Below are 10,512 nucleotides of genomic sequence, written 5' to 3'. Positions count from 1 at the left end.
AAGAGGAAACTTAAACAATGGCTGATCAGCTAACAAAAAACACAGAAAGGCGTAGAACACACAAAACCCAACTAAAACTAATATAACTAATTCAATCATCCCTCCCCTCCCCCCATGCTCCAGAATTGTGGTATGACCCAATTTGCAGGTCTCCACATAGGCTTGCTCCGCCCCTTTTCCACCTTTTTGCTCATCAACCAAGGGACTGGGAGCAGCTGCAACTGAGGTAACTCAGAAAACAAAGAAAGATTAAATCATACATACATAACAGTGGAAACTAAAATGTGTGCACTTATTTTAGAATACAGTATTATGTGATTGTATAAGTAAATTAATTTTTAACCAAAACCAGTTCTTTATTACCCTGTAAATTAAATCCTATATTTAAGGAAAGAAAAATTTAAGTGTAGTGTTATGTGTAAGCCTGTATTGTAACACTGATGTTTGGTAGATATTACCACTGTGTGGCTGTAACTGCAGCCATAACAAGTAGATTCAGTTATTCTAAAATTAATATAAAAATGTTTTAACTTTAATTCTTTAACTGTAGAACATCCGTGAGGTTCACCTGAGGGGGATATTAGTGATGTGACGTTCTGTATCGAGGCTTCGAAGCTTGTGTCCAGTAATGGAGGGGGCGTTTCCGCGATGCGCGTATCGAGGCTTGCTTCATTTATGGGAGGAGCTGAAAATGATGACGTCCGAAGCCACGTGACTGGTTCATGAAGTGGTTCGAACTTTGCCGCGAGCTATGACAGCGATATAAACCCCTCAGACTTCAATCAAAATGTGGGTGTTTGATGGAGAGTTGCGGTTAGTGAGTTTGGAGACAGTTTGGAGGTTTATGAGAGTGAGGAGAGAAACTCAGGAGAGAATGGAGCCAGCTAAGAAGAGGAGGATGTCCTCCCCTGTGTGGGAACATTTTGATCTTATTCCTCCCAACAAGGTATGTAAATTTCTACAGAAGATGTATTTTCATGATACTGATGGTGCAATACAATTTATGTTGAGCTGTCTGTACTTTTGTACAAGGTGAAGTGTTTGCTATGTGCCAGGGAGCTGGGATATAACAACAACACCTCATCCATGCTTAGGCACTACAGAGCTTTGCATGAGAATAAGGGGGACACCGATTGTGGAGCAAGACCAGGTGAGCCATCAAATGCCAGGATAATATAGCATGCAGTAATGTTACTAAATGATATAACAATATTATACAACTGTTATAAGTTACATGTGTGATATTTATACTTGTGCTTTGTCTTTGTCTTTCCTCAGAGAACAATCTCAAATAGATGAAGACCTGGTCAGCATGGTGATTGAGGACTCCCAGCCATTTAGCATTGTGGAGGACAAAGGATTCAAAAGATTTGTTAAACCATTAAATGCTAGCTATGTTCTCCCCACTAAAAAGGTCATAAAAGCAGTGAAAATTTAGTTTTTACTGAATAAAATATGGGCAGGACTGAGGCCTCAGTGTGTAGCTGTCCATACCTCAACGTTACAAAAGCACAACCACTGTCCACACCCCAACCACACCTCACCTCACAGTAAATGATCGTTTCCATTTTAAACATTTCCAAATAATCATTTTCCATACTGCCAGTGTAATTAAACACAGTATACTACATCACCACAATATCGATGTTTTACACACTCCTTTTGTTGTTGACATTTACAGGCTGTGTGCAAAATGCCACACTCTTCAAATTTATGCCAACTAATATTTTTACGTCCAGTAGGTGTCCTGCTAGAGCAAATGAAGCTTCAAGAAGCTTTGCACTGGAGTGAACCAATTGGATGAAAAGCTTCAGTGCTTCATGAAGCTTCATCTGCCCATCACTAGGGGATATCTTTGGCTGCCAGTCTTGAAGAACACCAGCACATATCCATACATGAAAGATGGAGGGTCCGGATACTTATTTTACACTTAATGGAGCACTATGGAGAAAAGTGAGTATTTCTTGTACATAAACTAAATCTATTATTATTAAGTTTTCTTTTTGTTGTTGTTGATGGTAGTGGTTTTTGTGTGTGCGTGTGTGTGTGTGTGTGTGTGTGTGTGTGTGTGTGTGTGTGTGTGTGTGTGTGTGTGTGTGTGTGTCATTTTCACTGTGGCTACATTTGGGCTTCTTGGTCAGAACGTCAGGGACACTGTGCTGTGCTGGCCAAGGTAAAATGACTCCAGTGGCAGCTCCCACAGTGTGTGCGCTGGGGGGATGTAAACAAAGAGGATCAGTCAAAACGTTTGATTTCTTTTATTTTTCCAAAGCTTCTGCTCTTTGTATTTGTTTATTTTACAAGAAATCTACAGAAAAGTAAATTATATGTAAAATCAAATCTTTTTAAATGCAACTGGTTTTTCTTGCAGCCTAACTTAAGGAATAAAGGCAATTTTGTCATCATCAATAGTGGATCAATTTAAAGGACTGCCATGGCACAGAATATGTAAGTATCTACACTTCAACAGATACACACAACAACAATTAAAAAACCTGAATACTGGTCAGTTTTTCAGTCAGTATACTGAGTGTCATTGTGATTATAAAAATAAATATACAGTTTGTATTTACTCAATTTCCATATCTTTAAAAAATGTATGCACATTATATGTCACACATTTAAGTTATATCTTCAGTCATATGCACATTATAGATGCATAAATAATAACATTTGTTTAAATCTATTGCGAAGTTGGCAAAAAGGTTTGTACAACCTTGTGACAATATAAAGTGTGTGAAACATGATACTTGATCTTGGCTTAGTCCATCTCCTAACAATTAATTGCAAGCATTCACAACCAAAGACTGGTCTGCTTCATTGTTGTTTTATCCTCTCTGAGCAAATGTCAAGCATAGAGTTGGAGCTCACCGCTCCAGGATTACAGACAACTTGACATTAACCAAACAACTGCAAATAATGTTTTAAATCTTACTTTACTGACCCCTTTCTTTTGTTTAAAAATTTCAGGATGTGTGGTTTAGCCCTTGCAGAACTGATAGGCCAGCAACTGGATTTCTGAAGTGGTGTATATGTAATGTCAGAAAAACCTTTCATTCTATCAGGAAGAAGAATTCAGCACCAAAGGACCCCCAAGAAAATGTTCATCTTGCCTGGTACTAGAAGATAGATTTGTTTCTGCTTTTTGCACCAATCTAAGGTCTTTTGATGGCTGCTTCAATTTGTTTTTGTTTTTGATGCAAGTTACCCAAAGTCATGTGCCCAGGTTCGGGAATTCCTTCACACTGTCATCTATCCCAAGAATAGATGAAGCCCAGCACATGAATCAAATATGATCAAATTAATGAGGGCTCATTTAGTTATGATGTAAGCATAAAATGCATGGAATGATCTGAGAGGGAGATTCCCTCTTGCCACTTTTCCAAAGAGTAAGATGTATGTCCAAAGATGTATGTATTAGGTACTGAAAAACATCATCAATTCATCAGTTTTTTAAAGTTAAGAGTTTTTACATGTAATTTGTTCTAAAACAGAGCCGGCTTTACATAACATACTTTACACATGTCTTCATGTGTATTAACATGTACATGTGCTGTAACCAAAGACTGATGTGAAGTAATGGATATAATATAATGAATTATATACTTTTTAAACTTGCGTTTTACTTTCATTTATATAATTTTTATGAATTTGACTTTCTATGTTCTATGTATCATATGGCAATAAAACAATTTTTTTAAGAAAAGATGTTTTGAATCTAGTTTTTATAATCTGAATTTTATAATAAGTAGAAATCTTAACCCAAACATTAATGGTACTATAACCCATGTGATGGGTTCTGACTTTTGACCCAATTTTTTGGTAACCTCAACTTCAAACATTGGTCAATTTAACCCAATTTTTGGAAAGTTATCCTAACCCAGTGTGCTGGGTCAAACCAGTAACTCTGTTAAGCTGAAACAACCCAGAGTTGGCTCGGTCCATATTTGACCCAGCGTTGGGTTACTGATTGGGACATTTATAACCCAGCATTTCTAAGTGTGTAACAAACCATACAGAGAAATTAACTTTAAGTCTTACCTGGTTGAAATGAAGCCATCTTAATGTCACTGTTGCCACTGCTCAGGTGAGAGAGATGAATGTTAAAGCCTCTGTTCAACACATGGCTTATTTATAGCTCCACAGAAGACACGTCTCCTCCTGTATTTGACAGAGAAAGAGGGCAGCACAGCCTTAAGACACCACACAGAGTTTTCCTGCACCTGACTGAAGAGCCACCACTTACAGGGAGTTTTGCTTGTAAACCTTTCTTTGCTTTGTAACAATAAAATAAAAACACAGTTAATGAAGGCTTTAACATATTCAGATAAAGTAAAGAAAGAAAACATTTTTTGATTTCATTTCCCCCTCCAGTGGGCAACAGTTTAATCTCTTTTTCCCATACACAGCTGGAGCTGTTCTTGTCTGTCAGACTCAGGTTAATATTTGTAATGACTTTTGTTTAAGACTATCTGAAATGATGGAAAGTAGCTTTCATGGTGCTCCTCTTCAAAATCAGCTTCTATTGGTTGACAGAACAGGTCATGTTCAGGATCCGTGAATGGAGTGTAAACATCCTTTGGATGCAGTTTACAGTGAGAGGACGTCTATTTATCTCTCAGTTTTTTCTGACTTCCTCCTGTCACGCAGAGTTTTGCAGAACAAAATAGTTCACGGCAGCATGAAAACACTGAGAACAGATCTAACATCAGCATCTGGGGGTTTGTAGAAGAGCAGAATCAATGTTTAGATTGGGTCGCAGGGAGAGTCTTCATCCTTGACATTATCATAACCAGAAAACCCTGTGATGTTTATAACAACATGAGTTTCTGTTATCTGGTGAGGGGGGGAAAACTTGACGGCGTCTCCTTCTCCCTTCATGACAAACAGCAGGCCTGTCACACTGCACTGGTACAGCCCTGCACAGGAGCACTGGAACAGGTAGGTTTCATCATCAAAATTATCAGCACTGATGATAGGTGTAAACTCTTTTAACCTCATGTCAGGTAAGCTTGCTGCTCGTGTAAATCCTTCTTTTGTGTTTTGCTCAGTGAGGGCACACTGTGTGAATAACTAAAGGAGCTGGATATTTTACTGGGCCCATGGAAATTTCTGGAGAACTTAAAGGGAGAATAAAGTGGGAGTGGGGCAGTTTGTCCCGGAAGTTTACAATCTGGCATTGTTTCAGGCACTATAGAAAAACGTCCACTAATTTCATGTTTTAAAATTTCTCCACTGTCAGAAACTGCAGTGCTGCTACCTGGAAATGAAGAATCTTGGAAAGAAGAGTGAAAAAAATACTGTTGAAAAAAGTAACATCATGAAACATTTAATCCATTAACATTTAACAGAAAAAAAATAGAAAATGAGGGCTGCCACGTTACTTGTGTTACGTCTCATGTTAGCTAACTAGTAACAGAATTGATAGATCAGAGGAAAATAAAGAGACTAAACCTAAAAATCAGTCTAAGGGGATCACTTTTGCGCTGTCACTTGTTGTAACAATGAGTTTATGTTAAGTAACTACGGATATACTGTCCACTTTCAGTGTCTGTCTCTTTAGCAGTAATTGGCTGTTTGCAGTTTGGCTAGCTGTACTCACACAGGAAAATCCAGCTGTTAGCCCTAATATTTGGGTTTGTAAAGCACTTTATAAATGAGAACAGTGTGGAGGAGAGCCTGTTTAAGTCAGCAGACCGACAAGCTGGAGTCCACACTCCAGACTTGCCTTGCTTAAAGTGAGATTATTGACAGTAGTCAATAATAATAGATAGTCAGACTATCTTTTGTGCAACCCACCCCCTCACCTGCGCATCACCTGGATTGACTACAAGAAAGCCTATTACTCATAGCCTCAAACAAGGCTCCTGGAATTCCCAGAACTATATAAGATCAACAGGACCCTAAAAGCCTTCATCGGGAATTCAACGGGGATGTGACAAAAAACACTAGAGGCCAACTTCAACCAATCCATCACCATCAAGTGTGGGATTTATCAAGAAGATACTCTGTCCCCACTGCTGTTCTCTTAATAGGCCTGAGTCCCGCTGAGGAAGTGGTTCATTACTACTAGAAGGCAACATTGCAGACACTAAGGAAAGTTACACATGCCCGAGGAGTGAGTTGAATGGGAAGATCAAGATGTATACTTTAATTGTATACTACAGACTCTATAATATTACACAAATATTTAAAGATGCCGTTTTTGTTACCCATAGTGACTTTCGCCTGTTCCTGCCATGAAATTGACCTTATATTTTTGTTAAAGTGGTACATTCTCTGAACTTAAAAAGTTGATGTTTTCTGTCTTCTAATGTGAATAGTCAAAGGAGCTGGCAAAGAAAAGCGTCTGGACTTCTTTTAAGTTGCTTGAAGACGTTTCACCTCTCATCCGAGAAGCTTCTTCAGTTCTAAGGTCAAATGGTGGAGAGTCCCAGATATAAACCTAGTGGGAGTATCCCCCCACAGAGGGACAAAAGGACCCCCTGATGATCCTCTAATCGCCTGAGCCAAGGTGTGAAACTGGGTGTGGGTCCCAATCAGCCAGAGTTTCGGGTGAGCTCTTTGTGAAACCTGGCCCCACCTTATCATGCGAATTTGCATGATAAGGTGATAAGCAACTTAAAGAAGTCCAGACGCTTTTCTTTGCAAGCTCCTTTGACTACAATGACCTGGATGACTGAGAACCTTCACAGACATCTAATGTGAATAATACATTAGTTTGTAAGATTTGCAGTCACTGCATTATGTTTTTTTTTTAAATTCACATCTAAATCTAATTGCCACATTGTGTACTACTCAAACACTGTTCTTCAAAATCATGATAAGTTTTTTCAAATGATTGCTTGTTACTGAAATATGCACACATATACGTTGGCTGATAACTTCTTTGTATTACGTCTGTGAAGGTTCTCAGTCATCCAGGTCATCGTAGTCAAAGGAGCTTGCAAAGAAAAGCGTCTGGACTTCTTTAAGTTGCTTGAAGACGTTTCACCTCTCATCCGAGAAGCTTCTTCAGTTCTAAGGTCAAATGGTGGAGAGTCCCAGATATAAACCTAGTGGGAGTATCCCCCACAGAGGGACAAAAGGACCCCCTGATGATCCTCTAATCGCCTGAGCCAAGGTGTGAAACTGGGTGTGGGCCCCAATCAGCCAGAGTTTCGGGTGAGTTCATTGTGAAACCTGGCCCCACCTTATCATGCGAATTCCTGAGATCAGATGGCCCAGGATGTGAGTGTGCGTTAAGGTGTCTGGGAAGGGATCTCAAAACTGGACTATATATGGCAGAGAGTTGGTGTCAAAACTGCCTGACTGTTCAATCAGATGTTGTCTGTGTTCATTTCCTGATCCCTCGTGGGTGACACAGGCTGTATCCCAATTCAGGGTCTGCAGCCTTAAAGGCCGCATTTTAAGGCAGATTACGTCACAGCGACGCGATGAAGGCTGTCCCAATTCAAAGGCTGCTCGAAATGCGGCCCTCAAATGCGTCCTTCATTTCCCTGAATTTTAAGGATGTGGCTGTGTAGACTTCGTGGCCCAACATATCCCAGAATGCATAGCGCGGCAGTGGGTGTGGATAATTTTGCCGAAGAAAAATGGTGGAAGAGGGAGGGGCACCCGAAGAGTAAACTTTTAAAAGTAAGTACGTCTCTGGTAGGACGTATCAATTCAATTAAAATGACCATTCTACCCAAATTTCTATACCTTTTCCAGGCCATACCCATTTTCATTCCCAACACTTTTTTCAATAAGCTGGACTCTGTCATCTCATCTTATCTATGGCAGGGTAAACGCCCAAGGCTTAATAAGATGCATCTTCAAAAATCTAAAATTGAGGGTGGGTTTGCACTTCCCAACTTTCGTTTTTATTATTGGGCTGCTAACATATGATGTTTGGTGTTTTGGTATTTTTACCATAATCGGAGTGGTTGTCCTGACTGGGTCACTATGGAATTGCATAGTGACAACAGTATATCCTTAGCAGCTGCACTTTGTTCTCCACTCTCATCCTCTTCATTCAACTTCATTCCCAACCCTGTAGTGGTGCACTCATTAAAAATATGGGGCCAGTTTAGGAAATATTTTAAACTTTGTGACTTCTCCCTTCTCAGCCCCATTGCATCTAACCATTTCTTTAAACCTTCTACCCAGGATGGTGGGTTTGCGGAGTGGCACAGAAGTGGAATAACTTGCTTTAAGGACCTATTCATAGCCAACAAACTAGCATCATTTGAACAACTTGCTAATAAATATATTCTTCCATCATCACACTTTTTCAGATACTTGCAAGTCAGGCACTTTATTTGTTCCCAGACTTCAGGCTCAAGCCCTCCACCAGAGCCTACACTACTAGAAACTATCCTACAACTCAATCCAACCAATAGAGGGCTGATCTCCTTGCTTTACAATAAAATGTTAAATTTGACACATACCTCTTCATCCAAGCTCAAGACACTGTGGGAACAAGACTTAAACATGACAATCTCTGACGAAACATGGGCCTCTATACTCAAACATGTCAACACAACATCACTATGTGCCCGCCATTGTTTAATCCAGTTCAAAGTGGTGCATAGAGCCCATTTCTCAAAATCCAGATTATCCTGTATCTACCCTGAAATCACTCCATATTGTGACAGATGCAAAACTGCTGAAGCCTCACTGGTCCACATGTACTGGTCTTGTCCCAATCTCACTCAGTTCTGGTCAGAGGTTTTTCGTACCCTGTCCAGAATTCTCAGTGTGACGCTGGCCCCCGGCCACCTTCTTGCTGTGTTTGGCATCAGTGGGAATGAGGTGCTTCTACTGGCCTCTAAAAAACAGGCATTATCATTCTGTTCCCTGTTGGCCAGGAGGGCAATCCTACTGAGGTGGCACAGCTGGCTGCCAGCGGAGCTCACGGGCGCGTCACTGCAACTCCCCCTGGCTTCTGCTCCGCGGCTGCTGAGTGAGCCCTCATCTGGGACTCTCCTCAGCTCTTTCTGGGACAGTGGCGCGGCTGCCCCTCTGTTGGTCTTCCTTGGTCTCTTGTGTTCTGGGGGCCTCTGGATGTCTGGAGTTTTGATCTCCTCCATACCTGCTTCATGCCCTGGAGGACGGGGCTGTGGCCCCCCCACACCCTCTAGCAGATCATTACATGAAGGAACCTTTTAAAAAACAAAAAACAAGCGCGTCCATGCTCACAGGTGTACACACGGGTGATCACACCCACAAACTACACCCTTTTTGGCTCCTACCTCATAGCACACTGTGTTCTGTTGATCTTATGTGCTGCACAATAATGTTTAATATTTAGTATTTACTGTCATATTCCCATATATCATTGTGATGTTGTTTATTCTATTACTCTTGTTCTCTTCTGCTTGTTTTCTTTTTTCTTTCTCAACAGGTGATCCAGGTGATCGATAGATGCATTTTTTTTTCTGCTCATTCTGTTGGTTTTTGTTTTTTTGCCCTTCTCCCCCGTCCATCTTCTCAGCTGTTTCTCTTTCCCTCTTTCTTTCTCCCCTTCTTTCCTCCAGTCAAGTCTGTCCCGTATTCAGCAAGTGAAAATAAAATATACAATAAAAGGTGAATCAAATGGACCATTATGGCAAGGCTGGGATGGTCAGTTTGGTAAAGTAAATCCGTTGGGCATCTTTCTTTGCCTTTAGACAACAATTCTGATGGCAAAAGAGCCAAACGGGACAGGCAAAAAAAAATAAAATAAAAAAAAATAAGTTACACTTGTGTTTGAATCCTGCAGCTAATCACACATTTGATTTCCATGTGTGACAACTGCAAGTGTCCAGAGTGAGGACAGACTGAGGGACCCACTGCTGCACATCATCTGTGAGGCTTTGCAGCCCTGATGATCCACCAGGACAAACTCAGCAGTGTGTGAGGAAGAGGAGGAGGAAGAGCCAGCAGCAGCTGACAGATGGAGAGAATAGACAGACTGTTCCCTGTTTGTGAAGGACTGCTAGGAAAGTTTAACATAACTGTCTGTGCTGAATCAGTCTTATTAGGTAATGTTCAAATAATGTGATCATCCCAGTGTTTCCAGTGTGGGAGAAAGTACTCAGGGCCTTCAAGTTACACACTATGAAAGGCAGCAACAAGTTTAATATTCAGAAACCTAAAGTATGTATCAGCAGCAGAATGGAGCTAAAAATAAATGTTTGTTTCAGTTCTATGAAGCTTTGAGTATTTTGGATCAGTAGCTGCTGTGTTTGTTGCATCATATTGCTGTAACTGTTTATATGCTTTATATATTCTGAGCTAAGTTGATCTATAGTGTTACATCATATTCTATAAGGATGTTATGTGTTTGTAGACTTTCTGCCCAGTTTGACCCATTTAGCAGAAGAACCTGTTTAAGGCTCTGATATCTATTCTGTATGACTTAAAGCAGTTATGACATGGTCTGATTTTCTCACCCAATAAAGGAATATTTAATATATCAGTCTACTCTTCATTCTATCAGAAACAGTTATCACAGCTCGTACATTTGCTTTTTACATATATATGTAA

The 10,512-nt window shown here is 40.3% G+C and overlaps 1 pseudogene; it reads right to left on the bottom strand.

Moving 5' to 3' along the window:
- Positions 1-1,842: 1,842 nt before the first annotated feature.
- LOC147321642 (uncharacterized) lies at positions 1,843-5,001 on the bottom strand (annotated as a pseudogene).
- Between the last annotated feature and the right edge of the window lie 5,511 nt (positions 5,002-10,512).

The sequence above is a fragment of the Aulonocara sp. 'chitande type north' Nkhata Bay genome, linkage group LG9, assembly GCF_057382095.1.
Source record: "Aulonocara sp. 'chitande type north' Nkhata Bay isolate Kocher_YH1m ecotype deep benthic linkage group LG9, A_spYH_male_GT1.1, whole genome shotgun sequence".
NCBI lineage: Eukaryota > Metazoa > Chordata > Actinopteri > Cichliformes > Cichlidae > Aulonocara > Aulonocara sp. 'chitande type north' Nkhata Bay.
The sequence above is the reverse complement of the archived record's forward strand: the minus strand, read 5'-3'. Positions and strand labels throughout refer to the sequence as shown.